Source organism: Strongylocentrotus purpuratus, unplaced genomic scaffold (genome assembly GCF_000002235.5).
Source record: "Strongylocentrotus purpuratus isolate Spur 01 unplaced genomic scaffold, Spur_5.0 spur5_scaffold_4, whole genome shotgun sequence".
Taxonomy (NCBI): domain Eukaryota; kingdom Metazoa; phylum Echinodermata; class Echinoidea; order Camarodonta; family Strongylocentrotidae; genus Strongylocentrotus; species Strongylocentrotus purpuratus.
The window spans coordinates 34,609,121-34,622,263 of NW_022145610.1; the positions used below are offsets into that span (position 1 = coordinate 34,609,121).

General features: G+C 36.6%; 1 protein-coding gene across 1 annotated transcript in view; it reads left to right on the plus strand.

The window, feature by feature from the left end:
• Window positions 1–13,143, plus strand: part of LOC100893563 (potassium channel subfamily T member 1) — a 73,518-nt gene that overhangs the window by 1,768 nt on the left and 58,607 nt on the right. The window lies entirely within an intron of this gene.

Consider the following 13,143-nt stretch of genomic DNA (forward strand, 5'->3'; position numbering starts at 1 on the left):
TAAATAATCACTGTCACATTAAATAATCACAATCACATTAAATAATCACCGTCACATTAAATAATCACTGTCATATTAAATAATCACTGTCACATTAAATAATCACTGTCATATTAAATAATCACTGTCACATTAAATAATCACAATCACATTAAATAATCACTGTCATATTAAATAATCACTGTCATATTAAATAATCACTGTCACATTGAATAATCACATCAAGGCTTTGTCTGCTAAGAAGCAGACGCCATAACTCACTTCTTTTAAAATGGAATAAAATGAAAACCTTGGGCACTCAACACATGCGTTTCTCGTTGGATCAAATGAAGCTTCTATCTCTATTTCTAACATACATATGAAATACAGCAATGGACTAGTAAAAATAATTTATGACTTTGGGACATTTTTTTTACTTGATCTCAATCTACAATATCTGTTAGTTTTCAAAATTTGTTTATATTTTCCTCCAAATCATTGCCATTACCTAATGAGCTCGTAAAAATAATTTACGACTTTATGAACTGGGCAAAAGCTGTCTCTTATCAAACACAGATTGACATAGACAGCTGGAGCACTTGAAGTGTATTCTATTTCATTGGTGAGGGTTACACTTGACATATCAAGGGCTCTTCTACACTTGATCTAATTGAGGGATATGATTTATGACTGTGATTAAGGCAGAAGCAATCATAGTTTTATTTCTCTATGCAGATGAAAGGGAGTGTGACAAATCATAGCTCTTTCACGACCCTCAAGATATATTGCTCGCTATTTCTCATTTTTATTATGTTTGTTTCAAACCATTAATTCTACCTACATTTACCAAGTAAAGACTATAAGTTACACAATAACTCCCTCGATGTATATCTTTTGAAAAAAGTAAAATTTGGTAACTCATAACTTTCTAAATAACTTTTTCTCTATTTTGATGAGCTAATCAGGGGTGCAGAATTATTGATACGTTCACAAGTAGATTAGATTGTTCAGTCTTGAAAAACAACTCTGTAAATGAAAGTTTTTCCTCTCTGGATTAAACAAGAAAACAAAATTTCAATAAGAATTGCTCACGAGGGCCTAATTTCAGCCAAGAAACAATTTATTGCATGCAGCCGCTCTCTGAATGCATGCGTACCTCTCCCTACGTACCCCAATAAATCATGTTCAGGTGTAAATAATATATATTCAAACAGTCTGTGTTGAAACACACCAACATGCACATATAAATAAGTTATTTTTCAATCCCATGAGGGTAATTCAGAGATGAATAATAAATATCTCTGTCACATCAATGAACCGACACCAGACCTAGGACAGACTGAACGAACAATACATTACCATGAATGGTATAAATTGGTCGGTGTGGAGTCAGTTCGTTGGTGTGACTGAGTTAATGGATTCAGCCTAGCCATTGTTCATAGCATTTATTATTCACAAGGAAATCAATTTCAAGGAAACTTTAAATTATTAATTCTTTCACTTGCATAAACTAATATGTGCAATACAAACAGAAACAGAGGTTCAGGTTCTCAATAGTTGCTGGTTGCTGACAGATATAATGTTTATTAATCTATTGTCTGCTGAGAGCCTGAGGGGCATTAAATCATATTCTGGAATGCAGCGCAGAAGAAGATCTGAAACATTCCAAATCCATTCCTACTTTGTTTTGAAACAAATCATTTTCTTCATATTTTCATCTTCATCCATCAAGATCTCTCTCTCTCTTTCTTTCTGTCTCTCTCTGTCTATGTCTCTCTATCTCTGTCTCTCTCTATATATATCTCTGTCTGTCTCTATCGCTGTCTCTCTCTCTCTCTCTCTCTGTCTGTCTCTCTATATCTCTCTCTCTCTCTGTTTCTCTATCTCTGTCTCTCTATCTCTGTCTCTCACTCTCATTTCCTTTTCTCTCTCTCTATGTCTCTCTCTCTGTCTGTCTCTCTATCTCTATCTCTCTATCTCTGTCTGTCTGTCTCTCTCTCTCTCTTTCTACACTAAGTAATGTGCTGAGAGGCAGAAGGGCATTGACTCTCAATCTGTTATACAGGGCTATCTGAAGAAGATATGAAAACATTCATTTACTTTCTGTTTATTAGCACCACCTATCCTTTTCTAGCTTTTTTTTTCTCTCTTCTTCTGTTGGTTTCTTGTTGATGATGAATATTAATTTGCTAAGAGCCAGAAGGGCATTAACTCACATTCTGTAATGCAGGGTTAACGACCTTCTGGCTCTCAATATTCACTATCTAGAGAAGATGTGAACAAACCCAATATATGCTTTCTATTTACCAGACACAAAAAATAATTTCTTGCTTTGATTACTTTCTTTTATGAAGGGCACACTCTCTCTCTCTCTCTCTCTCTCTCTCTCTCTCTCTCTCTTTCCCTCTCCCTCTCCCTCTTCTCCCTCCTCTCCCTCTGCTTGTCCTCTCTTTGACAGCGAATAATATCCTGCTGAGAGCCAGAAGGACATAAAGTCACATTCTGTAATGACACTCTTTAATGGCCTTCTGGCTTCACTATCTAAAGAAGATCTGAAAAACATTACAATTCTGATTTGCTTATTATATTGATGTGCTTTCTTTAATCAGTGAACCCCCCCCCCCCCCCCCTCTCTCTCTCTCTATCTTTCTCTCTCTCTCTTTCTTCCTTTCCCTATGTTTTGTTTTTCTTTGAAAATGAACAGTATTCTGCTGAGAGCCAGAAGGGCATCGACTCATATTTTGAAATGCATAGATTGAAAGAAAATCTGTAAATATCAAAATTCTATCCTGCTTATCATGACACAAATGTGCTTAATTTCTTTTATCATTAAATACTCATTGCTCTGCTTGTTTCTCTGTGATATAAAATGTTAATCTGCAAAGAGCTTGAAAGACATAAACTCATATCCTGTGTGATGACATGATGCTTTACTGGCTCTTAACACTTGCTATCTATAGAAGATCTGAAGTCATCCAAAGTATTTCCAGGAACATAAATCATAGTGTGTCCGTCCATGCTTAATGTCCATCATCATTCTTCCTTCATCCGTCTCTTAGCTTCTTTCTCTTTGATGATGAATAGTTTGTTTGGAGCCACAAGGTCGTTAACACTATGTTAAAGGCTCTAGATATGTTTGTTAGTATTTATAGCCATTAGGCTAGCCAATGCTTGGAGTAGGGTCCTGCTTGTCTGAGGAATACAAATCATAGCTTTGCTGTCCACTTTGACATGACATGAGAGGCAGATGGACTCGTAAAATGGGTTTTACGATACATGCTCCACTGGCAATCGCTCTGTGGTAAATTCCCTGCATTATTCAATTTATAACTTCAACCCTGAGCCAGACACTTAATCTAATCCTAATCCTAACCCAGGGCTAAGCCTAATCTAACATCTTATTGCAACCCTTACCCTAACCCTAAACCTAAAATCTTATTTAACCCTTACCCTAACCCTTGATCTAAATTAACATCTTATTTCAACCCTTACCCTAACCCTTGATCTAAATTAACATCTTATTTCAACCCTTACCCTAACCCTTGATCTAAATTAACATCTTATTTCAACCCTTACCCTAAAGCTAATCTAAAATATTATTGCAACCTTAACCCCAATCCTATATCTCTGACGCAATAAAGCTTGGAGCCATTGTTGCTGAAGCGAATGTCCGATCGCGATCTATCTTCACTGAACTATCCTCACTGAACTAAGAATCATCACAGGATGACTTGAGTGCCTGGTAAGGAAAGCCAAGCCAAGCTTTGTGCCGCAGTATAAACAAGTGCGTGTTTATATTGGTTCACGAGATGTGACTCGTGTAGGCCCCAAGAACCACACAAATGCTTCTCAACGTTTCGGCTCGTGACCGTCTGTTAAAGAGAGAGAGAGAGAGAGAGAGTTGAGTTTGGGTAGCAATGAAAATATAGTTCATGAGCTTTCTCATTTGTTTCATATCAGTTTAAAAGAATATCATCGTAGAAGTGTATACTTATCAGGATTATTGTTCAAATGCTCTCAAAATCAATAATATAATGTGAAATAACTGGAAATTTGTATCCCAATTTCATGCCACCTTTGTGTGTAGTCCCATGTACACAATTGTGCTCAGTGCACCGCAATATTTAGTCAGAATCAGTTTATTTTTATCCTTTTAAAACCACAGTTCACATCAAATTCAATACTGCATGATCAACCTTTCTAGATAGCTTCCCGACTGTTTCTGTCACAATGCCACTACAGGGGCAGTACTCAATTTAATCTTTAACCTGTACAGTTTGATACCAGGCATATTCATTCAGGATTGCATTTTAAAGGCCCACTGCACTACTGGTAGCTACTTGCGCCCTCTATATAACAAACGATGCCTAATCGGTGACCATTGGTCCCCCATGATCCTCTTTTTCTTATGTTAACTGAGAGCTGAGTTGATGAGATAACCACCTGTCCAGTGACCTTGCAGAGTGGTCTAATCCCTCCTGTAAACTACGGCAGATAAGCTTTAATTGAACATTTCCATTGAGTCAAGACAGACATCATTTTATTATGTACAAGTATGCTGCATTTTAATGCAGTTTTCCTATGCCTGAGGGGTAGGGTCCATACTGTATCGTCACCTCGGCGTAGCACTGCGCCACTAATCTACGGCAGATAAGCTTTAATTGAACATTTCCATTGAGTCAAGACAGACATCATTTTATTATGTACAAGTATGCTGCATTTTAATGCAGTTTTCCTATGCCTGAGGGGTAGGGTCCATACTGTATCGTCACCTCGGCGTAGCACTGCGCCACTAATCAGTTCATGCTTATATTAGTAGGTGAGATGCAAAGTCTGTCAGAATGTCCAACCTTCCAAATGCGTTTTTACTTTTTTAGCTCAGAAACCATCATTTGGAAAAGGGTGGGCTGCATTTTATACATTTATCCTATGGCTCTGAGGTCAAGCTATATCATCAGAAAAGCAGCACTGTTCTCTGTCTAAACAATTCATCTTTATATTTTAGCATGCAAGCTGCAATGACTCTCAAAACCCCTGACCGTACAATTAATGCTTCTTGACATTTTAGCTCGGAAACTATCATTGGGAAATGATGTTGCTTATAAGATTGATCTTAATACGTCTTTGATTTGCCTTAAGGGCAAATCATATACTGTCATCTAACTATAGCTATGGTCTATTGTGCAACCAGTTCATGTGCAGAAGCTGTCATTGGAAAAAAAATGAGCTATATCTTCTTAATGCATTTTTGCTATGCTGCGGGGCCAAACCATAGAGTCGGCTTAGCTTTGTACAATTCTGCGTTATTGTCAAAACAGTTCTTGTTTTCGTAAGTATATGAGTTGAGGAGACACCAAGAATCTTTAAACATGAGATTTTAAAAGGATATGCCTCAAGTACGTATGGTCAGTATCTGAATGCTTTCTTTGTATGATTTCTCCTAATGCTGTCAAAAAGTTGAGAGGTTTTCTTTTGTGGAAATATTTTTACTTTTTCCTAATGTGATTTTTTTTAATGTGGTTTTTTATAGTGTTTAAACAAAATCTAAATAGAATCTAAATAGAATGTATAATATGATGAGGGTATAATATTTGTGAAAAATAATGGGTTGTTCTCCATATTTTTAGTGCCAAAAATCTATGGAGTTGTTAGCATGCAGTGACATCACTTTACAACCAATAATAAATCTTATCTCTTGTGGGGGTTGTTTATCCTAATAGCATGTTACTTGGAGCAATAAATCTTATCTCTCACATGTTAAAAATCAATTGAGTTTGTTTATATTTGGAGCATTTTACATGGAACAATAAATTACATCCTTTCAATGTCAAAATCTATGGAGTTGTTTTCAGTGACAGCATTTTGCATCAAACAATAAATCTTATCAGAGTATTGATTATTTTCAGAGCATTTTATTTTGAGCATCAAATTTCACCTTTCACATGGTAAAAATCAAGGAGGTTATTTCTGGTTGCAACGTTTTACACATAACAATGAATCTTATCTTTTTAATGTAAAAATGCTATGGAGTTGTTGTTGTTGTTGTTGGTAATAGTTTAATGGTGTTCATTCAGTATAGAATATATACGCCATATCTTCAGTTTTATAAGAAAATCAGTTATACATAAGAAAACTGAGAATAAAGATTTGTAATGACGTAATTAATTAGTCAGTAACACAATTTATCAGGAGTCTCTGCATGGTTTGCAACTTCATGTTTCTGCTTTTTTATCAGTTTAATCTGGTCGGCCCGGACTTGTTTCCAATGACGTTGGTTTAATATTATAATGTAACGGTAAACCTTATCTTTTAGATGTGAATGGGGTATACTATGCACCTGGATGTAGTTCAAGCACACACGCACCCGGTAATGATTTCTTACACCTACAAGCACACTTCAGCTCACTCCAGTCTGAATCTATGTCTACTTCACACTCCAGGAAAATGAGTCATTGATCACATGGGTCACTGCTTACTCACACACTTCATTAACTCATTGCTTGCTTCTGTTGACAAATGGAACACTTGGTAGACCGCTTTTGTGGACTTTTGTCACCAAAAATGTTACAATGCATAATTGAACACAAGTAAATGTTTGTACATGTACATACACAAGACCACAATTAGCACACAGCTAACATTAATTGAATCCATTTGTCATGTGAAGTTGATGCTATGTCAGCCAATCCTCAAGTAGATGATCAGTCAATGAGTCTGACATTTCTTGATTCATTAACTCTTTTCCCACTCTGGTTGCCAAATTAAACTAACAAAGTGAGCTTTTGTGACATGTACAATGCACATGGAAATGCAAAATTTTGCAGTTTTCGTACAAACTGTTGTTATGTGATGATCCCACTCAATTGCTCCAATGGGAGTGTTTCACAAAGACTAAGATCAACTTTAAGTTGGACCTACCTATAGCAGGCCTTTCATGCCACTGTTTTCTCTCACCATTTACTGACTAATGTCTCTCAAGGGATGCACAAATCATGCTCACAAATCTACAGATTTTACATTTTTTGGTAGTTCATTATTGAAGGGAAAAATGTTATTTAAAGATCATAACGGTGAGAGCAACGAGTGGCATGAACGGCCTGCCATACTTAGTTCAACTTAAAAAAGTTGATCAATTGTGAAACACTCCCCTGATATATTGGAGCAGTCGAGTGTGATCATCACATAACAACCGTTTGTGCTTTTTCATGCATTCTCAAGTAATTTCCGGCCAAACAGCTCAGCGGAAGCCTCGTTTCATGCAAGCAATCTTAGCTACTTCCCCTAAGCGCTGAATATCACACTGAAATAAAGCTCACGAATCTTACCTCCAACTATGATCGTGTGCTGAATTTTGAGGCCTCTAATTTAAATTTGGAGGAAAGCTTGAAAGATAAGTGTCATCCAGGACATTCAGGCTTATTCAATCACAGCTACTCTGTAAGTGATAGATATCTTACTCCTGAAACTGAAATGAAGCTCTCGCATCCTCTTCTTCTTCTTCTTCAAGATAATCTGCCTCCTTCAATACTGAAGATTCTTGCAGATGCCATATATACTCTGCCTAATTGGGGTGTGCAGGGGGACCACTACACCTGGGTTCCCCCTACTCTTATACTAATAATGCAGTGGGTTCCTATCCACATATATCCGTGAACTCAATTTTGAGGTATCATATGTTCAATTTGGACAAAAGCTAGAGAAATAAGTGTCATCCAGGACTTATCAGTCGTATTTTTCTGCTCAATTATTGAATAAAAAGAGAATGTTCCTAATGCAACACTATGTTTCAATCACAGCTCTGATAGTGCTACTCATTCCACTCCTGACACTGAAATAGAGCTCACAAATCTTATTGAAAACATCTAGTAGCTGAATTTCAAGGCATCATGATTGAATTTGTGGAAATCTCAAGAGAATTTTTATTTCAGGATATTCCAGTCTCATCTTTGCTCAAGTCTTCTCTTGAGTCGAAAGAGAATCTTCTTAATGCTGTCAAATTATTTTTTTGTATCAAAAAGTGTAAAAACCTCCGCCGGGACAGAATCACTCCACCATGACTCCTTATAACCACTTTGGTCAACTAATGGAACAAGCAGTGTGCCCCCTCAACTGAATTCTGTCACTCTTACTATGGGGTATATAATCTAAATCTGCCCTGTGTTGTGTTTCTTTGTGTTTCTTCTGTCTTGTGTTTTGATATATAGCAAATAAGAGTTAATGGCAAAGCTGATGTTAATACTGTCCTATATGGCAAGATTGAAAAGGCCTCTTAATTTGCTCTTCACTTTTCTTTCACTCCTCTCTTCATCCATCGCTGTCTAATTCCCCTGCTCCCGACTCCTCTTTCTATATAGAGATACATTTTCTCTCTCAATTTCTCTGTACATGAGTGAAATTAGGGGAAAGTGGTTAGATTAATGAGTACCTGGAAAATTTAGTCAGGCAAGCATATACATGTATATGCAGGCTTAAGAAAAAAGCATTAGACAACATCACCTTTTTTCTATTAAATGATTATGATTAGATGCAAGCTCCTTGAGGATATATTCATTCTCAACTCTCCATAATATGTGTGGTTTACCCTCAAATGATAAACGTGAATGGGTTTGAATTTGAAAGTTTCTATGCGACACCTCTATGCTTTATGATTAAAGCATCAAAGACTGTGGTTTATACCTAAAAGATATTGTACCTTCAAATTTGGAAGGTAATTATAGGCTGGTAAGCCCTAATGTAACAGAAATTTGGATTTGAAGAATGTAATGATCTGCTCGCTCCCACGCCATTAGGTATCCTGGAGTGAAAATGGGAGAAAGTGGTTAGATTGGTAAGTAACCGCTAAAGTCATGAGTAATACTATGATTGCAGAGCTCTCGGGGAGAACAGTATTAATACTTATGAGGCTACCCTGGATTACCAAGACTTAATTATAACTTTCATTAATATCATGACTTAGTAGATATATGCTTTAGGAAGAAGTTGCCAAACCATTTCCCTTAATCAAACAGCCAGACTAAGACACAGATTCTTTGTATGAATAGTCATCGAGCTTCTTTTTTTCTTCTTTTTTTCAACCCCATGCCTACAGAATTGATTACAATGATGCCTTCACAGTTGAAATCAATAAAAAGAATTGTGAAGGTCTCCAGGGAAATCCTTTCATTAATACATAATGGGAATTGTGGAAAAAACAATCTCAAAGGGATGGCTAAGTGTCACCTTCAGCTGGAAAAAATAATTATAAGCCTGGATGTCGTGATTTGCAAGAAAAAGACGTCAGGACATCATAAATGTATTTGTTTGATCAACCCTTGCTTTCCTCTCACCCCTTGCTTTCCGCTCACCCATCTTCTATACAGTTGATGGTAGTTTTTAAAGACCGATAGTGATTTTTTTTTTTTTCAGAAATTTAACCCACTGAATACTCTAATTCCTCATAGGTTTCCTACAGCCCTCAGCCCATTTACATAGGCAATGGTTTACAAGAAGAACTCCATTTCTCTGAAAAGATTTTTTTTTTAAACAACAAAGTTAAACTGAGCCAAGTTGCAATAAAGAAAGAGAGAGATATAAGCTATATATGCCACACCTTATAGATATTTGAGTGGAAAGGTTAACTCTCTTTCCCCATTACTTTGGTTGATTGTTTAAAAACAATCCCTTTTGGTTCTGTGATCCAGAACTGTCCGCTTTGTGATATAGCCTTTGTTTTAAGATCTTGCAGGCAAATAGTGACGGATTGCGGTTGCTTTTGCAGCTGTATCTGGCCTGGACCCCTTCTATCTGTCTTCATCAATGCCCTGCAATCCTTTCTCTTTATTTGTTTAACCCATTAACCACTGTATTCTCCCATTCCCTGCTGGTTTGATACTGGAACCACCCTGTCCCTGTTAGGCAAAGGGTTAAATGATCCGATTCATCAATCTAGTGGGCACTGATTAGCAACATTGTAAACAGAAGAAGGGGACGCAATGATTGACCGACCGTAGGTTTCTGTTTCTGATATAGGAAAGGGTGACAAAGTTTGTCATGGTGAGGGCAAAATGGGAGAATATGCTTCTTTTTATATATTCCCGTCTCTTTGAGAAACTCCACTTTGCTAGACTACTTTTTTTAACTGGTTTAAAACGTTACATGTTTGCAACTTTATTTCTATTTGCTACATATCCTAGTTGGCACAATCAATAAGCAACATTCAAACATGGGATTAGCCCATTAAATTGCGAATGCATCTCTTTATGACCCGTTTCCACACTTAATATATAAACTAAAACTACATTTTAGACCACATTTTTGCAATATCAAAATGCAGGACATTTCAAAATATGTGCAGTTATTTGTTAAAAGCGTTCTTCAGAAATAAATCTGGCAAAGAATTGTAGATAATGCAGCCTATTCACATGACCAAAATGTGATCATATGGTGACAGACTTATCACTCAGTCCAACGTGAAGTTGTCCCCCTCCCCCACTTTCTGAAAAGGGGTTATTAAATCATTTCATTTTTTTTTAGCATGTATGAAACTTATTATTGTTGGCATGGCTTGCGATCTCTTTCATGAATACTAATCCTTCTCCCCACAGATTGTACCAGAAACACATGGGAAATTTGGCAATTATCTTTGCACAATTTCTATGAATATATTAGACTGCAATGATTTACGAGTGCTCTATCTATCAAAGTACATCTGGCATGCATGCATCACTCCATAAAATAGCAATTATAGGCATCCAATGATAGAGAGAAACGGGATGCCATTAACTTCTTTTGTGTGTGTGAAAAAGTAGATTCATCTAATGAGGGGTAGGAATGACATCTATTATATTTTTTGAAAAATATGCCGTTTGATATTTGATCCAGGAGTGTTCTATCAAAATGAGATGAATCGTGATCTGTGGAGTGAATAAAATAAGAGATACTCTATGGTCAACATGTTTTGGCCATTTCATTTCTCCTGGGTATAATGACAAATATGTTTAACAATCTTAATGTGCATCACCTATAACAGCAGAGAAAAAATGATTTTTCTCGAGAAAGAGGCAAAGTATAGAGACAATTTTCAAAATTTAAGCCTTAAAAAGCAAAGCATTTCCGAAATGTTATAGCGAAAGCTTTGGAATTATTGACTCGAAGGCAATTTCCGCACCCTATCTCAAATATCTCTTTGAAACCATGATTTGATCATGTAATACGTCATTGTCTTGGTTTCATATTTTGCACATGGCTATTGAATTTCCCTTTGCGATGGTTGTGATGGGTACTTTGGTACTCTATCCAGAGATTAAAAAAAAACGGAGGAAATCTCTCCTTTTTTACCTCTCTGACTTTTAGCACTAATGCAAGATTGGTTTAAGTGCTTGTGAAACCCAGCTGACAGGTGGAATGGAAATGATCTGCTGATCAGAACCAGAAGAGCATTAAATAATACACTGTTCCACACAGTTAGCGCCCTTCTGACATCCAGTAGAGGGTTTTTTGGATGAAGAAATATATGGGTGAAGGGAGGGTATATGTGGATTAGAAACTCTGATGCCTAGCCTGACAGCTGGAATGGAAATGAGAAAACATGTGATGGTGAAAAGTGTGATCAGGGAGTGAGAGAAAGAAAATTAAATATAGGGAGTGGATCTCAGTTGGCATTTGAGGTGAGATATAAAGCTAGAAAGAAAACCTTGAATTATGCATCTTGATAATGTATACATGGCTTGGATGTATTATTCCCTTCTCCCGTCACACTTCTCTTTACCCCTCCTCCCCCCCCCCCCCCCCCTACCCCTCCTCCTCTCTCTTTCTCCCTCTTTCTCCCTCTCTCTCTCTCTTTCTCTCTCCCTCTCTCTCTCATGATCTATCTTACTCTATCCCTCCTTTTCTCTCTCTCTCCTTTTCTCTCTCCTTTTCTCTCTCTCTCTCTCTCCTTTTCTCTCTCTCCCTGACTATCTTTCACTCTTTCTTTATCTGCTTCCCCCCCCCCTCTCTCTCTCTCTCTGCTATGTTCTGTTCTGCAACAAAGAACGTAATCTAGAGAGGATATTCTTTGCTTTCGATCTGCTCATGCATATAGATTGAAACACCTCAGTTCCAAAGATAATCGCCCATTATATATGTGTTACCTGTCTCTAAGGTGGGTTAATGTCCTTGTCTATATATTCAGACTTCATTGTCGATTTTAGGGATGACATTTGACGTTCTTGTAACTATTTAAATATACTTCTACATGCTTATTTTTTATCTTGTAAAGTGCATAGAGAAACTTTTGTTTATAATGCGCTCAATAAATCACTCTTTATTATTTTTTTTATTTTTTTTTTAAACAAGATTCAAACAACCAAAGACTCATATATATTAGATATTGAAGGGCATTAAATCTGTGTCAAACTACTGTTAAACCAAAAACTTGCAAATATGAAACTTTTAAATGGCTGAAGTTTTCATGAATTTCATGAGAGGTTCAGATTCACAACAAAATTCATGACACGAAATACTTAAATCATGTCAATTTGTTAAATTCTAACCACAAAAATGCTGTCCTTGACTATTCATGACAGTTTTATAACACAATTTTATTCTTAATTCACGAAAAAATTCTTGCCATGATATCATGGCTGTTGCTATCTATTTGTCAAAGTTAATGTCACTGATTTTGTTACAGTGCCGGCCTTCGATCTGGCTTGATGCTGACAATTGTACTTTATATGATGCTCCCTCAAGCATACATGCATAAACAAGAGATGCATATATTATATGCATCAAATTTTAGCAACAATAAGAAACATAATGGTGAACATTCACACGTCGTGATGGCATATACATGTATGTGAGTCACAGTTTGATATTACTCCGAATTAGTGATCACCGCAAAAGAATGAAACAATTCAACTCTGATTTTAATTTAAATTAACACAATAAACTATAAGCCCTATGGAGATCTGGCTGGGGCCTTTTATACTTTTTTTTTCCAAAAAAAAAACTTATCCGCCATTTAATATTCCTGCACTATCGGATGAAGTATTAAATGTCTTGACGGGTAGAACCTAAGACCATTTGCTCAATGATTTATGCACGAGCCACCTCTTTAAGGTCTGAGTTGTACATATATAATACATCAATGTGACTACATTACAGTGCACTTAAAGATGAAGTTGAGTTCTGGTCATGCGATTGCAT